The sequence below is a fragment of the Oryctolagus cuniculus genome, chromosome 20, assembly GCF_964237555.1.
Source record: "Oryctolagus cuniculus chromosome 20, mOryCun1.1, whole genome shotgun sequence".
NCBI lineage: Eukaryota > Metazoa > Chordata > Mammalia > Lagomorpha > Leporidae > Oryctolagus > Oryctolagus cuniculus.
In genome coordinates this window covers 20766635-20784498 of record NC_091451.1, presented here as the reverse complement: position 1 = coordinate 20784498, position 17864 = coordinate 20766635, and the positions used below count along the sequence as shown (strand labels likewise).

Below are 17864 nucleotides of genomic sequence, written 5' to 3'. Positions count from 1 at the left end.
TTTACCTTCTCTGACCTTCACAATCACTTAAGCACCGTCCTTTTGCACGTGGAGAAGCTGGGGCCCAGACTTGGTCTGTTTGGATTTAGTTGAACCCAAAACCCATTCTTTATTATTACACGGTGCTATCCTGGTGGTTGGAGGCCAGAAAAATTAACAGATAGAAAAAAAGGTGGTGTATTGGTTAACATGAACTTTCTAGATTGATGGGGATGGGGTCTCTCACAAGCTGTATGTCGTTGAGTGGATTAATCTGTGCCTCAGTTTCTCCATCTGTTAAATGGAGATAATTATAGTAGTCTGTGCCTTACAGGAATGTCATCAGGACTTAGGGTAAAATATGAAGTTCACAGAACGCGGGCTACCACGAAAAAACCCTTCCAGTATTTCCTGTTAGCGTTGTGTATCTTCCAACGTAGAGGAGTGTGGTTAGGGTTGGAATTTTATGCTAGTTTTTTTTTTTTTTTTTAAATATAGTTGATCTATTTTGGAACCTGAAGGTGGTGATAAACCTTGGAAACCTTATTAAGTTTTCAAGTTTCGAAAGCCTTGGTTGCAGGGTGGTTTCTTGGGTTGCTTTGGGAGTAGACTGCATTCTTCCCGCTTCTTTCTCTTTTGGGCATGTGTTCAGATAGCTTCATAGTTCACATTTCTGTAGGCTCTGAATTTTGCTGTTGAAGTAGTTTTCTTATTGAAGCATCTGCAGATACTGTATGTATCTGTTTGAGGTTACTGGAGTTCCTGACTTGGAACGGCTTGTCTCTGCCAGCCCATCATTCATGAACAGAGCTGATAGCAGCCACTTTTTCTCATGCATTTGGATGTCTTTTGTGATTAGGCAACACATTTTTTGCAAAGGTGGTCACTTTTTTTTAACATTAGTAGACTGATTATATAAAGGTTCAGAGGGAAAGTTGTGTATAATCAAGTAGTAATTTGCATTTGAATTATTTCAGCCTCTGTTGCCCTGCTTTGTGGTCTTTTGGGGTGTGAACCAGCAGATGGGGGTGTGCTCGCTTGCTCTCTCCTTTCTAAATCTGCCTTTCAAATCTTAAAAAGAAAAAAATAAATTCAGGCATTGACAGAAAAACACTCCCTTGATAATGTGGATCCTTAATTAATTTTGTAATCCATGCACAATAAGTTTTTTTTTTTTTTTTAAAAACCTAGTTTTTATTCTGAGAATTTTCTGATTTGCTTGATTGTTTATACTTGACAGGGAGTTAAATTAGTGTAGGAACAACATAGGGGATCAGAATGTACTTAGAAAAATAGGTTTTGTTATATTGTAATTTATTGCAATGTGAGGTTTTTGTAGCCTGGGATTAAAGCACTCAGATACTTTATTGCGTTCTTTGGGGTGGGAAGTGGGGAGGTGGTGTTGATTTGTGTTGAGTGGGAGTAGAAAGTAATTGCTTTTGGGTACATACTTGTGAAAAGAAATTATTTTAGTCCTTCTCAACAGTCAAGAGAATTGTTTTGATTTTCCTGCAGTCTTAAAGAGAAAGAATCTCAAGGCATTGGACCCGTAATTGGGCTTGGACTCCATTCCATTCTCTAATTGGTCTAAGTTACTAATTTAAGTTGGTAACATTTCTTTATAAATTGTTACGGATAATGAAAGAACATCTTGTATTTCAATTTTAGTAAATTTTAGGTAGATTCACTTTTGTGGCTATCAAGGAGAACAAAAATAATTTTAAAGTATTTTCTTCTTTTTCAAGTTAGAGCTTTTACATTTATGAGGCACATAACATGACTTCCCTCTCCCCACCCCCAGCAAATATTGGTTGCTGTTAATTGTTTTGAGTTAATTGGACTGCCTCTAATTGAGGCAGCACGGTGTTCGTGGTCTTGATGTTGAATTGGTTTGTAAGGATACCTCAGAGGGAGGTTGACGCTGCATGCTTATTCAGAAAGCGTTTCTTGAGGGCCGTTCTGTCTAGGCAGCGTGCTAGTTGCTCTTCAGGAGTTCAGTCCACTATTGGAGAAAGTCTGGTGAACAGTTGTGGCAGGAGCTTGAATCAAGGTTTGTGAACTGAAGTATTTTAGAAGAATCATAGCGCCTGTTCACCCTTCTAGAGGTGGCCCAGGTCAGAGCACTGTTGTATAATATTTACTAGGTCAATATGCCGTATGATAGATCAGATTTTATGACCTTAATGGATTCTAGTGTATCATTTACTTTTTAAATGGCTTTAGTCATAAACTAGACTTGGGTTCAAATTTCAGGTTTTGTCTTCTTTTTTTTTTTTTTAAGAGTTCATTCATGCTTAGCCTTCACTAATATTTTGTATAGGGCTTTCAGGCTTGGGCATGCACACTTCTTCTTACAGTGTGTGTATGTGTGTATGCATGCGTGTATGTGCGTGTGCACGTGCCTGAGCCCTTGATGTGTGTTATATCAGCATGGTCAGACTGTTGCCATAAAACCTATGAGATAGGTTTAATAGAGAGACGTGACTATTCATTTAGTTATTAGAAGCTAATGTCATGGTAGATTCATATTTTATCATTTAGACTGAATAGAACAGCACTGTATGACTTAGGTGGATTTTTGTTACCTTGAATGGTTGAGGAATTTGCTTTGGTTTTTAGAGCTTACAGCTGAAGCATTCATTTCAGTGCAGTTTGCCTATTAATATTGAGATGTTAATAGTCAACATCTGTTAATTGAATTTTCTAGTCATGGTACTCTTTAGTTAGAGGTAAGATAGTGTAATAAAATACAACATTAGCGTCCCCTTTTAGCTAGAGATCCAGCCCATGTTACTTGAGCCTTTCTCTTGTCCATTTTGGGAAGCTCCAATCCAAGGATACTCCCTGGTATATGTAGTGAAGCTATTAGGAAGAGAAAGCAGTTAAAACTTGCCAAACTAATTTTTCACATCTTGATGAAGAGAGAACTCATCTGGGCTATGCAAATAATTTAGAGGAAAGGGTTAAAAAAGATTTTTTTAAAAAATATTTATTTATTTATTTGAGAGACAGAGTTACAGACAGAGGGAGAGACAGAGAGAGGTCTTCCACATGCTGGTTCATTCCCCAGATGGCCACAATGGCCAGACATGGGCTGATCTGAAGCCAGGAGCCAGGAGCTTCTGCTGGGTCTCCCACACAGGTGCAGGGGCCCAAGCACTTGGGCCATCTTCCCCTACTTTCCCAGGCCATCAGCAGGGAGCTGGATTGGTAATAGAGCAGCCAGGACTCGAATTGGCATCCATGTGGGATACTAGTGCCGCAGGCGGAGGTTTAACCTACTACACTACAGCGCTGGGCCTGAAGAAGATTTAAAAGTGCTTTTAGCCCAGCGTTATCAGACTTGGGGCAGTGATTAGGAAACCGTGGTCAGAATCCCAAGGGAGAGTGAGAATGTAAAGTTGGAAATAATGTACAAGTTAAAAACTTTTTATTGTGGAATAATTTTAAATTTAGAAGGTGTTGAACAGATAGGCCAGTGTTTCTGCATGCCTTTTACCCAGCTTCTCCTAATGTTAATTTCTTACATAACCATGATGCATTTGTCACGTCTAACAAATTAACATTAGTATAGTACCGTTAACTAAAGTATGGACTTTATTTGGATTTCACAGATTTTTTTCACTAATGTCATTTTTCTGTCCTGGGACCCAATTCAGAATACCACGTTGCATTTAGACCATGTGGAATTTTGATAAATAAGTTGAGATTTCAATGAGTGCTTTTTTTGTGCTCTGTATGTGGTCCAGTAATCTCTGACCCATGCTGAAGAGTGAGTCATTGACCATGAGAATAAATAAATCTGCATAGGTAGTATTTTGTATTCTTTGATTCCCAGAGCACTGTTAACTCCGTGCAGACGTTGGCTTTGCTCCCAGGAGAAGCTGGGTTGCTCTCCTGAGAAGCTACAGTGAGTCCTGAGTGAGGTACCCATCCTGGGCTCCGGTAATACCTGCACTCACCTCAGAGATTTCATTACATGAAAGGATAATGAATTATGTATTTGTCTGTCTTTGCTAAACTGTATGGTTCTCAAGGGTTGTAGACTGTTTTACTCATTTTGGAATCCCCAGGGCCCAGCATATTGCTTGGCATGTGCAAGATTCTTAATACACATTGGAAGAAATTAATAAATCTATGGTTTTTTTTTTTTTTCAAGATTTATTTATTTGAAAAGCGGTTGGGTATGGGAGAAGCAGGCGGAGATCAGTCTGTGTTCCATTCACTGGTTCACTCCCCAAATGGGCTGCCAGGACTGGAGCCAGGAGCCCAGAACTCCTTCCATGTCTTCTACATAAGTGGCAGGGGACCAAGCAATTGGGCCGCCATCTACTGCTTTCCCGGTGAATTAACAGGAAGCTGGATCAGAAGTGGCGCAGCCAGGACTTGACCTGGTGTTCATGTGGGTTGTTGGCATGGCCATGGAGGCTTACCCTGCTATGCCAAAGTTCAGGTCCCAGCAAGTTCTTGCCTGGTACCATGGTTTACATGGTCAACTGAAATCTTCTACCGAGTGTCTCCTTCAAGTCAGCCTGCTGCTGGCTGTCATTTCTGTGACTGAGTTTTTCTCCCTGGAATCTTAAACAGAGAACCATACAGTGCGCATTTAAAGTTGTTCTTCCTTTCAATTATGTAAACACTCCATTTTCCTTAAGAGTAGAATTGGAAGTAGTGCATTGTAGTAACAGCAGAAAATTTTGGTAGCTTTTTAAGTCTGTGAATGACAATTCTAGTTCATCCCACTGGGCTGCAGCTCTGGCCTTTTGCCTGCCACTTCATGCACAGTTAATGAAATAACAGCTTCCTAAACTTATTGAGGGAGACGGCTTGTCAGATTCAGAGAATTAGTTTAAAAATCTTGCTGTAATAGCCAAGACTCAGTGGCCCAGAGTCACCTAAGCATGAAAGCTGCCATGGGATGGAAACATGGGAGCCTGTCTTAATTTTGTGGATCGGCACAGTAGAGTCCATTCAGCATACAGAAAAAACATCAAGATAAGAGGGAGTAGTAAGTTGAAGCCAGTGTTTTCTTTTTTAAAAAAGTACTTAAGGGGCTGGCATTGTGGCATAATGGGTTAAGCCGCTGCCTGCAATGCTGGCAACCCATATGGGTACCAGTTTGATCCCCAGCAGCTCTGCTGCTTATCCAGCTCCCTGCTAATGCACCTGGGAAAGCAGTGGAGGATGGCCCAAGTGCTTGGGCCCCTGCACCCTTGTGGGAAACCTGGATGAAGTTCCTGGCTCCTGGCTTCAGTCTGGTCCAGCCCTGGCTGTTGTGGCCATTGGGGAGTGAATCAGTAGATGGAAGATCTCTCTGTCTCTGTCTCTGTCTCTCTCTCTGTGTAACTCTACCTTTCAAATAAAATAAATCTTTAAGAAAAATACTCAAAGGAAATTTTGAGTAAAACTTTATGAATTTGCTGATTTAGATACCATCCTTCATCCTTCTGAGCTGAATTTGGCTCCAGGAAGACTGACCCAGTGGCATATTTGTTGGATGAATATTTAAAGGGGATACCAGGGGAAATAAAAATTCTAGCAGAAGGAATAGAATTGTGATTTTAAATTCATATAATTCCAGTTACTGGCAGTTACTACTTGTGACTTTCAAACAAATAAAATGTTTTAAAGGGAGGACGGGGGAGAGATTGATTTTCCATATGCTTCACTCCACAAATGCCTGCAGCAGCCAGGGCTAGGCCGGCCTGAAGCCAGGAGCCTGGAATTCAGTCTGTCTCTTCCGTGTAGATGTCAGGGACCCAATCACCTGCTGCTTCTCGAGTGTGTGCTGGAAGGAGGTCCGAGTCAGGAACAGAGAGGACTGGGATGTGGGTGCTCCCACATTGAATTGGGCGTCCCAAGTGGCATCTGAACTGCTGTGCCAGTGTCTGCCCTGCTGTGCTGCTTTTTGAGAAGGCTTATTTCTGGTCATTTTCAATCAAGTCACTTGTCAGAATACAATGAATTTCAATTAGAAAAGGTATGAAGTAATTTGTGAAAATGCGTGAAGCTCTTATTTTCACTTGCTCTCAGTCATGTCTAGGAGATCATCTTTTATTCCGCTTTCCACAAGTTAATACCTGTATCACCATGGCATTTGCTGTGATTAAAAGTAACATTTTTCAGGGGCCGACGTCGTGGCATAATGAGATAAGCCACTGCCTGCATTGCTGGCATCCCATGTGGGTGCCGGTTCGAGTTCCGGCTGTTCTGCTTCCAGTCTGACTCTGCTAATGTGCCTGGGAAAGCAGTGGAAGATGACTCAAGTCCTTGGGCCCCTGCACCCATGTGGGGGGGACTGGGATGACCTGGCTTTGGCCTAGCCCAGACCCGACTGCTATGGCCATTTGTGGAGTGAACCAGTGATGAAAAATAAATCAATCTCTGTCTCTCCTTCTCCCTCCCTCCCCCTTCTTCTCCCCCCCCCACTCTGCATTTCAAATAAATAAATCCTAAAGTAACATCTTTCAAATTCAATTTATTTGATCAAATCAGTGAATATCAAGAAAAACAACATAATCTCTGATATACAGAGTCCTAACTAGGACTCTTTATGTGTTGGTAATTTTTTAAAGAGATTATTTTTTATTTATTTGAAAGGCTGAGTTATAGAGGCTGAGAGAGAGAGAAAAAGAGAGAGAGAGAGAGGAGGGGGTCTTCTATCCACTGGTTCACTCTCCAAATGGCCACAATGGCTGGAGGTGGGCCTATCTGAAGCCGGGAGCCAGGAGCTTATTCTGGGTCTCCCATGCAGGTACAGGGGCCCAAGTACTTAAGCCATCTTCCACTGCTTTCCCAGGCCATAGCAGAGAGCTGGATTGGAAGTACAGCCAGGACTCGAATCAGCACCCTTAAGGGATGCCAGCACTGCAGGTGGCAGTTTTACCTGCTATGCCACAGTGTTGGCCCTTGTGTTGGTAATTTTAGAAGCTAATATTTTCTTGATTTGGGGTAAGGAATGTGACACAGACATGGATGAGCTAGTTTTCTGTTTTGTTTTTCTTTAGATGTCCCATGAGGTTGCAAAATGAACAATGGTAAATTGTTCTTTCTTGTTCTTGTTTTACTCACATTGCTTTGACTTATTTTCCTACTCTCTCTGAGCCGTGCTGAGAATGAATAGCAAATTATATTCTAGGAGGCAGTTGTGCCTAAGCTATGCTTTTGTGTATACTATTTATTTCAATTTTAAAAAATATTGATTTATTCACTTGAAAGACAGTTATGCAGAGAGTGAGGGAGTGGGAGGGAAAGAGAGAAGGTTGGGGGGAGAGAAAGAAGTATCTTCCATCTGCTGGTTCATTCTCCAAATTTCTGCAGTGGCTGGGGCTGGGCTAGGCTGAAACCAGGAGCCTGAAACTCCACCTGGGTCTCCTATGTGCCATCTGCTGCTGCTTTCCCAGATGCAGTAGTAGGGAGCTGGATCCAAAGTGGAGCAGCTGAGACTCAAACCAGCACTCCATAGGATGCTGATGTTGCAAGCATCTATTATTTTGAATTAGAAGAATTCAGGTTTGCTTAAGAGTATGACGCAATAGAGAGAATTCACACTTAATTTTAAAATGTAGAATTACTTTTGTCAGCTTAACCTTTGTAAGCCTAAATTTTAGCTTAACCAGTGAGCAATGATAAGGCAACTTTCTCCAGCCTCTTCATGTCCTGTGTTAGAGTGACACATTATGAGGAGAGTGCTTTTATAAAAGCTTTTTTTTTTTTTTTTTAGATTTATTTATTTATTTGCAAGTCAGGGTTACACAGAGAGGAGAGGCAGAGAGACAGAGAGAGAGGTCTTCCATCCGCTGGTTCACTCCCCAGTTGGCCGCAACGGCCGGAGCTGCGCCGATCTGAAGCCAGGAGCCAGGAGCCAGGAGCCAAAAGCTTCTTCCGGGTCTCCCATGCGGGTGCAGGGGCCCAAGGACTTGGGCCATCTTCTACTGCTTTCCCAGGCCAGAGCAGAGAGCTGGATTGGAAGTGGAGCAACTGGGTCTTGAACCAGCACCCATATGGGATGCCAGCACTTTAGGCCAGAACGTTAACCTGCTGCGCCACAGCCCTGGCCCCATAAAAGCTTCTTAAAACCAGAGAGTAAGTAGTTTTTTGCCTTGGCCTGGAGGTGCATGCTGTGGGCTGTACAGTGCAGTTGTTACTTTAAAAACCAGTATCAAAGATACAGAGGTTTTGTGTCAATTCAAGGAGACTGAGAAACTAAACACTGATAAATTTAGGCATGCCACTTGTTAGGTTGAAGAGGAGGGAATCTGTTGAAAGGTAAAATTCTTTCCAAGTTCAGAAGTAGACTAAAATAGTATCTGGTAATGTAGAAGGATGGATTTGGAAGAAACAAAAGCATAATAATACATAATACACATGAGATAAGTGGGATGCAAATATAAGTAGTTAGCAAAATCTTTTACAATTTGGTAAGAGGGGCAGGTGTTGTTGTGCAGCCTGTTAAGCTGCCTCTTGGGACTGTCATATCCCATATGGTAGTGATTATTCAAGTCCTGGTGCCTCTGCTTCCAATGCAGCTCCCTACTAGTGTGCCTAGGAAGGATCTGGATGATAATCCAAGTATTAGGCCCCTTGTTACCCATGTAGGAGACCTGAATGGAGTTCCTGGCCTCTGGGCTGGTCTAGCCACTGCTGTTGTTGGTGTTCAGGGAGTAAACTAATTGACAGAAGATTGATCTATCTCCCCTCTGGCGCTATGCTTTTTAAAAATATAAATAATCTTTAAAAGTTTTGATGAGACTTTCTCTTATGAAACTTTTAGGTAAACTTTATTTTATTAATTTTTTAAAGATTTATTTATTTATTTGAAAGAGTTACACAGAGAGAGGAGAGACAGAGAGAGAGAGAGAGAGGTCTTCCACCCGCTGGTTCACTCCCCAAATGGTCGCAATGGCTGGAGCTGAACCAATCCAAAGCCAGGAGCCAAGAGCTTCTTCTGGGTCTCCCACACAGGTGCAGGGGCCCAAGTCCTTGGGCCATCTTCTGCTTTCGCAGGCGGTGGCAGAGAGCTGGATTGGAAGTGGAGCAGCCAGGACTAGAACTGGTGCCCACATGGGATACCAGCACTGCAGGCAGCAGCTTTGCACACTACACCACAGCACTAGTCCCTTAGGTAAACTTTAGAAGAAAGCCGGGAGAAATCTTTGTGATACTGAATTAAGTGACTTTTTTTAAACAGTACGCAAAACCAACACACTGTGGAAGAAGAAAGTTGATAAATTGATTACACCAAAGTTAGAAGCTTTTACCTTTATTTATTTATTTATTTATTATTTATTTATTTTTTGACAGGCAGAGTGGACAGTGAGAGAGAGAGAGAGACAGAGAGAAAGGTCTTCCTTTGCCATTGGTTCACCCTCTAATGGCCACCGCGGCCGGCGCGTTGCGGCCGGCGCATCGTGCTGATCCGATGGCAGGAGCCAGGTACTTATCCTGGTCTCCCATGGGGTGCAGGGCCCAAGGACTCAGGCCATCCTCCACTGTACTCCCTGGCCACAGCAGAGAGCTGGCCTGGAAGAGGGGCAACCGGGACAGAATCCGGCGCCCTGACCGGGACTAGAATCTGGTGTGCCGGTGCCACAAGGCGGAGGATTAGCCTAGTGAGCCGCGGCGCCGGCCTTATTTATTTATTTTTTAAGGTTTACTTATGGGGCTGGGTGCTGTGGCATAGTGGGCTAGACCTCTGCCTATGGTGCCAGCATACCATGTAGGCTCCAGTTCAAGTCCTGACTGTTCGTTCCTCTTCCTATCCAGCTCTCTACTTATGGCCTTGGAAGGCAGTGGAAGATGGCCCAAGTGCTTGGGCCCTTGCACCTATGTGGGAGACCCAGAAGATTTATTTATTTATTTGAAAGGCAGAGTTAAAAAGAGAGGAGAGAGATCCTCCATCCGTTGGTTCACTTGCCACACAGCTCCAGTGGCCAAGGTTGGGCCAGGATTAAGCCAGGAACCAGAATCTTCATCTGGATTTTGGCCATCTTCCACTGCTTTCCCAGGCATATTAGCAGGGAGCAGAATCAGAAGTGGAGCAGCTGGTACCCATATAGGATGCTGGCATTGCAGGCAACAGCTTAACCTGCTGCGCTATGACATGGGCCCCAACTTTTACTTTTTAAAAGAGAGTTCATTTTCTCTGAAGAAAATGAAAAGGCAAGCTACAGAAAATCTTTGCCAAACATCTGTCTAAAAAAAGATTTTTTTAAAAAGATGTATTTATTTATTTCAAAGTCAGAGTTAGACAGAGAGAAGAGACAGAGGGAGATCTTCTATCCCCTAGTTTACTCCCCAAATAGACACAATGGTTAGGCCTGGGCCAGGCCGAAGCCAGGATCCTGGAGCTACTTCTAGATCTCCCACATGGGTGCAAGGGCCCAAATACTTGGGCCATCCTCTGCAGCCCCCCACCCCCACCCCGGGCACATTAGCAGGGAGTTGGACTGGAAGTGGAGCAGCAGGGACTCAAACTGGTGCCCATATAGGATGCCGGCATTGCAGGCAGTGGCTTTACCCACTACACCATGATGCCAGTCCCAAAGATTTGTATTATATCAAGAATTCTTTCCAACTCAATAGCAAATCTTTATTTTTTATTTTTTAAAAAAATGTTTATTTGAAAGAGTAACAGAGAGCCAGTGAGAAACAGAAAGATTGATCCTCCATATACTGGTTCACTTTTCAAATGACCACAACACCCAGAACTGAATCAGGCCAAAGCCAGAAACCAGGAACTCCATCCTGGTCTCCCATATGGCAGGTCCCAAGCATCTGGGCCATCATCTACTGCCTTCCAAGGCACATTAGCAGGAAGCTGGATTGGAAGCAGGTCTTGAACCAGTACTCTGATAGAGGATGCTAGTGTGGAAGCTGTGCAGGTAATCTCAATACTTGAAAAGGTGCTCAATATTGTTAATCTTTAGGGCACAGCAAATTAAGACCACAATAAGATACCACTTCACATCTATTAATAAAATTAAAAAGATTAACCATACTCAGTGTTGGTAAATGTAGAACAGCTGGAGCTGTCATACAAATATGTAAGAGTATAAAATGGTATCTCTGCTTTGGAAAACAGTGTGGCAAAATTTAAGTGTATGTTTACCATATGACCCAGCAATCCCATGAGAAATGACAACAGTGGTTCCTCTAAAGACTCATACTTGAATATCCATAATGGCTTTTTCTGTAATAGTCCCAAACTGGATATATCCCAAATGTTTATCTATCTGGTAAATAGATAAACAAATTGCAAAATGTCAATTTAATGCTATTACTGAGTAATAAAGAGGAATGAACTACCAATAGTGTAACAACATGTATGAGTCTAAGTGAAAACCCATTATATTACCTGGAAAAAATGCCACACACAAAAGACCTCATTTTGATGAAATATTCTGTGTTGTGGTTGGATTTTATAGCATGGCTGTACATAGTCATCTGAATTAATTGTACATTCCACATTGGTGAATTTTACTGCATATAAAGTGTACCTCAATCAAAATATGTTTTAAAACTTTTGATGGGATTTTTTTTTTTTTTTTTTTTTGCCAGTGACTCATGTAGGATTAGAGAATACATTCAGGTTAAGTTTACATCTGAATTTGTTGTAGGCTTTAAAAACATTTTGAAATGGTAATCAGTAGTCACTGAGTTGAGTTGGAAAGAGCTTACTAGCTATCAGTGTTAGGTCAAGTTTAGATTAATATTCTTTTCATGAGATGGAAATAAGCTGTATGTTTTATTTGAAGAATTGCTAGATCAGAAAATGAGAGTTCCAGATAATTCAGGAAAAACTTAATGAGTCTTCCCTATGGCATAAGTCTTTTCTGGGTCTGATACTGTTGGCCACCAGTTTCTAGAAATAATCCTTCATTTTGCTTCCAGCAAGCCACTGTTACAATTTTTCTACTCTGTTCATTGTTCTCTGCTAGCTCCTCTTTTTGGGAGGAGACTGGGGGAGGTGGTTGGAAGATCCATCCCCCCAGAGTTCTGTACCCATCTTTTTATTGGTCTGTCTGCTTTCTGTCGTGGTCACTTCCATTCCCTGTGTCTTCAGGCTGTAGATGTCTCTACACCTTCTGATACTTCTTCTCCATTTGTCTCTAGGCATATCCACCTGGATATCCTGTAGACAATTCAAACTTGATGTGTTTGGTTCTCTACTACTTATCCTCTCCTCCCTATCTGCTCTGCCTCCTTGATTCCCCACCACCGTTCATCCAGGCTCCTGAGAGTAGAAAACCTGCATTTGTCCTTGGTTTCTTGCTCTCCTTCATCTTTTTAACGTCATAGGTCATTGATCCTGGTGCTTCAGATAAGGGGCATGCTCTAGTCCCTTCTTCTCTGTACCATTGACAGTGGGCTAGTATCCTCTTGTCTCCTGTGAGTCTCTCTCACATTGCCCCTAGAGTTACTTCCTTTAACATGTGACATCATTCTTCCCTTAGTTAAAAGCAGTTCAGTTTGCAGCCTGTGTTGTGGTATAATGGGTTAAGCTTCTGCATGCAATGCCAGCATGCAATATGCTGCCAGTTTGAGTCTTGGCTGCTCTATTTCTGATCAAGCCCCCTACTAATGTGTCTGGGAAATCAGTGGAAGATGGCCCAAGTGCTTGGTCCCTTGCACCCTTGTGGGAGACCTGGATGAAGTTCCTGGCTCCTGGCTTTGGCCTGACCCAGCTCTGGCTGTTGCAGCCATTTGGAGAGTGAGCCAGCAGGTGGAAGACATCTCTCTCTCTCTCAGTCTCTCTCTCTCTCTAACTCTGCCCGTTAAAATAAATAAAATTAAATTTAAAAAAACACCGAAAACCAGTTCAGATTTTGGTTGTTGTTTCTGAAAAAAAAAAAATGAAGTCATATTCCTTGAAATTTTCAAATTATATATTTCTGAGCTCTCATCCTTCCTATCCTGTGAATATAATATTGTCATTTTGCAGGGTTCTTTTTTATAGATCAGTATTCATAGTTAAGAGTAGGCTTTGGTGGGGCCGGCATTGTAGTGCAGTGGATTAACGCCTTGGCCTGAAGTGCTGGCATCCCATGTGGGCGCTGGTTCGAGATCCGGCTGCTCCACTTCCTGTCCAGCTCTCTGCTATGGCCTGGGAAAGCAGTAGAAGATGGCCCAAGTCCTTGGGCCCCTGTACCCATGTGGGAGACCCAGAAGAAGCTCCTGGCTCCTGGCTTCGGATCGGCACAGCTCCATCCATTGTGGCCAGTTGGGGAGTGAACCATCAGATGGAAGACCTCTCTCTGTCTCTCTGCCTCTCTCTGCCTCTCCTCTCTCTGTGTAACTCTGACTTTCAAGTAAAATAAATCTTAAAAAAAAAAAAAAGAGTAGGCTTTGGAATTATACTTGATAAGTGTGGATTCTTGTTATTATTTGCATCCTCAGAGAAAACCGTTTGTTATTTTTGGATTGTTGACTGTGGTTGCTTCCATATGGGATCTTTTTGGAAAACCAATTGGTCCCTCATGTAGACTCAAGCCGTCTTCCTCACTCACTGTGGTTTGGGCTGCTATCGCCTGCCACAAACCCTAGCATCATAACATGCAAGCAGCCTGGTTTGTGCATAGAGCTGTATTGCCCAGGGCACTCCTGATGTCACAAGTCACCTGCGTCTGGAGTTTCCAGTCTTAACCAGTCCTTCATTTCCTTGTATTCTGACAGCAGCTTCCTTTCTCTCAGTGCATCTCCATTTTACATGAGCTTGTGCTTAGAATCAGTCACCCTAGTTAGGTTCAGGTGGTCTTTCTAAAGTTTGCTTCCTTAATGGTGAACTTCTCATCACTTGTTTTACTTTGTTTTTGACTTGGTGACTTTTGCCTATGCTGCTCTTTCTGCCTTGGACACTCGTTCTTTTTTGTTTGTTCTGCCTTTACAAATTGTTGCTTTTTTATTTATTTATTTTGATAGGAGGGGATGAGTGAGAGAGAGTTTCCATCTCTGGTTCAGTCTCCAAATGCCAGCAACAGCTCTAGCATGGGGCCAGAGCTGGGAGCTGGGGACTCAATCCAGGTTTCCCATATGAATGACCGGAACCCAACTACTTGAGCCATAACCTGCTGTCTCTGAGGGTGTGTGTTAACAGGAAGTTGGAATCAGGAGGGAAGCTGGGACTGGAACCCAAATACTCTGACAGTTGTCCCAGCTGCTACTTAACAACGAGGCCAAATGCCCACCCCTGCTTGCTTGCTTGCTTGCTTTTTTTTTTTTTTTTTTTTGACAGGCAGAGTTAGACAGTGAGAGAGAGAAAGACAGCGAGAAAGGTCTTCCTTTCCGTTGGTTCACCCCCCAAATGGCCGCTGTGGCTGGTGCACTGTGCCTCCTCCTGGTCTCCCATGCAGGTACAGGGTCCAAGCACTTGGGCCATCCTCCACTGCCTTCCCGGGCCACAGCAGAGAGGTGGACTGGAAGAGGAGCAGCCGGGACAGAAACCAGTGCCCCAGCTGGGACTAGAACCCTGGGTGCCAGCGCCGCAGGTGGAAGATTAGCTAAGTGAGCTGCAGCGCCGGCACCACCCCTGCTTTCTTATTTTTAAAGAATCAATTCTGGGGATGACACTGTGGCGTAGCAGGTAAAGCCACTGCCTGCAGTGCTGCCATCCTATATGGGTGCCCAGCTGCTCCACTTCCGATCCAGCTCTCTGCTATGGCCTGGAAAAGCAGTAGAAGATGGCCCAAGTGAATGGGCCCTGTACCTGCATGAGAGACCTGGAAGATGCTCCTGGCTCCTGGCTTCAGATCGACCCAGCTGTGGCCATTGTGGCCATTTGGGGAATGAACCAGTGGGTGGAAGACCTCTCTGCCTCTGCTTCTCTGTAACTTTATAATAATAAATAAATTTATAATATTTATATAACATAAATAATTATGAATATAAATAAATATAATAATAAGTGAATGAATGAATTTATTTCAAATAAATAAATTAAAAAAAAATCCATCCATTTTCTCCACTCTCCCAAACAAAGTCACTTCTCTCTGCCCTCTGTCCTCCACAATTTGTTTATTCCTCCTGCATGGCCCTTGCCTCATTGATTTTTCCATCTCCCATGATCAGCCAAATTCATCAAGGTTAGGAAAGCACTCTACTTATCCTTGTGACTTTAGCAGTTAGTGCATAGCCTGACATACAGCAAATGCTTAAGAAATGTGAAACACATGAAGAAAGAATAATATAAAGGAACCTCAACATGTTGGTAGTCTGAATTACAGAGTAGAATGCAACAGAAGGTTTTAGCAAGTGATTGTAGGCAGAAAAATAAATACAGATACCTTGGGTTGGGGGAACATAACAGAAAAATGTCATTTAAAATGTTAGTATGGGGCAGTTGTTTGGCCTACCTGTTAAAATGCTGGTTAGGATGCCCATGTCCTACCTTAGAGTGCCTGGCTTGGACTACTCATTCCAGCTTCCTGCTAATGTGGACTCTGGGAGGCAGCAGATGATGGGTTGGGTTCCTGCCATTCCTGTGAGTCCTGGATTGAGTTCCTGACTCCTGGCTTTACTGCCCTAGGTATTGCAAGCATTTGGGGACTGAACCGGTAGATAGGGGAGTTCTCTCTCTTTCTTGCTCTCAAATAAAAAGAAATAAAATGTCAATATATGGATGGTGCTAGTGGGTGGTAGAAAAGTTAAGTGTCAGGTGTCGTGCTTTTTATTCTTGGGTTCAGGTACCTTCAGTGATAGAGGACAGTGGATGTACTGCCAGAGTACTAAAGAGTCTTTCAATCTCAAGTACAAAATATTTATGAATATTTTGAATATATCCACATTTAATCTTTTATTTAAAAATTTTTAATGTATATTTTTTCTGAAAGAGGGAGATAGAGATATCTTCCATCTTCTGGTTTATTCTCCAAATGCCTGCTACAGTCAGAGCTAGGCCAAGCCAAAACCAGGAGCCTAGAGCTCAATCTGGATCTGCCAAGTGGGTAGCAGAGACCCAAGCACTTGAGCCCTCACCACTGTCTCTCAGGGTGTTTATTATCAGGAACCTGGAATCAGAAGTAGAGCTGAGACATGAACCCGGGTACAGTGAAATGGGATGTGGGTATCCTAAGCGATGTCTTAACCACTGTGCCAAACATATGTCCCCATGTTACAACTTTAGAAATTCATGGAAATAACGCATTCTACCTTATTACCTGTGAGTTGTTGTTGTTTTTTGTAAAGATTTTGTTTTTTATTTACTTGAAAGAGAGAGGAAAACAGAGCTTCCATCTTCTGGTTCACTCCCCAAATGGCTGCAACAGCCAGGGCTGTGCCAGAATGAAGCCAGGAGCTTCTTCCAGATCTCCCATGTGGGTGCAGGAGCCCAAGCACTTGGGTCATTCTCCACTGCTTTCCCAGGTGAATTAGCAGAAAGCTGAATCAGAAATGGAGCAATCGGGACTCAAATAGGTGCCCATATGGGATGCTGATGTTGCAGGTGGCGGCTTAACCCGCTACTCTACAACACTGGCCCCTGTGAGTTTGTTTTAACATAAAAATACTCCCAAGGGGCTGGCACTGTGACGTAGCGGGTAAAACCACTGCCTGCAGTGCCAGCATCTCATATGGGCATCAGTTCGAGTCCCAGCTGCTCCACTTCCAATCCAGCTCTCTGCTATGGCCTGGGAAAGCAGTGGAGAATGCCTCAAGTCCTTGGGCCCCTGCACCCACATGGGAGACCTGAAGAAGCTCCTGGCTCTTGGCCTCGGATGGGTCCAGCTCTGGCCATTGCAGCCATCTGGGGAGTGAATCAGCAGATGGAAGACCTCTCTCTCTGCCTCTCATTCTCTTGCTGTGTAACTCTGCATTTCAAATACGTAAATAAATCTTAAAAAAAAAAAAAAACTTCCATCTCCCTGCTCTCTGTATCCTCTAGGAAAATAGGTGCCCCAGGAACATTGTCATTTATTCTCTGGCTTCTAGCACATTTGGCATGCCTGGATGCCCAATTCTGGGAAGCAAGACATGGGGTTATAGTCTGATATGGCACCATCCTGGTTTTCTGTGATTTGGGGGATTGTCATGGAACTAAGGAGAATGAGCTCATCTTGTTCTGTCTGTTCCTGGAAGGCTACAGTCAGTTGGAGGCACCTCATTACCGGATCACTGGGGACCAGCTGGAGAGAGTTCACAGAAGACCCGCAGGAATGATTAAGAGACTGGAGGGGCAGACCTAAGGGCAAAGAATATAAATGAAAACTTACAACTTGGCTGAACCAAGATAGCAGAAATGTCCAACTGTATAAATATCTCAGTAATCTTGATGGGGGAGGGCAGTCTTTTATAGTGGGTTTTGAGTGTGGAGAGAATGAACTGAGGGTGAAATTAAGCCAATGTAAATGCAAACTAATAATCCAAGTACCTGTGATGCAGTTTAGTTCTTGGAACCTTCTTACTGCCCTGCTCTAGGTTAGACTTCTCCAACCTATGAGCCTTTTGTGAATTGAACCATTTGATGTTCCTGTACTTGTGTGTGGTGCTCTGTTCAGAGAATGCTGGAGACTACATCCTGCAAAGCAAGCATCTCTTATCATGTTGTGTTTTGTAGAAATTAGTAGGTGGTATCGGAACTTTTATGTGCTGCCAGTAGTTCTTCTATATACACCAGGATTCTGAAGTAGACTTTTGCATCTATTTTTTCATGGCTTTTAATTTTTTTAGTTTCTATTTATTTATTTATTTTGAAAGTCAGAGTTGCGAAAAGAGAGGGAGTGGCAGAAAAAGAAAGCTCTTTCGTCTGCTGCTTCACTCCCCATATGGCTGCAATGGCTACTGTTGGGCCAGCCTGGTGCCAGGAGCTTCATCTAGGTCTTCCATGTGGGTGGCAGGGGCCCAAACTGCTTTTCCCAGGCCATTAACAGGTAGCTGGATTGGAAGTGAAGCAG

At 43.2% G+C, this 17864-nt stretch overlaps 1 protein-coding gene across 8 annotated transcripts in view; it reads left to right on the top strand.

The window, feature by feature from the left end:
• Positions 1-17864, top strand: part of AREL1 (apoptosis resistant E3 ubiquitin protein ligase 1) — a 58120-nt gene that overhangs the window by 861 nt on the left and 39395 nt on the right. The gene's annotated exons all lie outside the window — the stretch shown is intronic.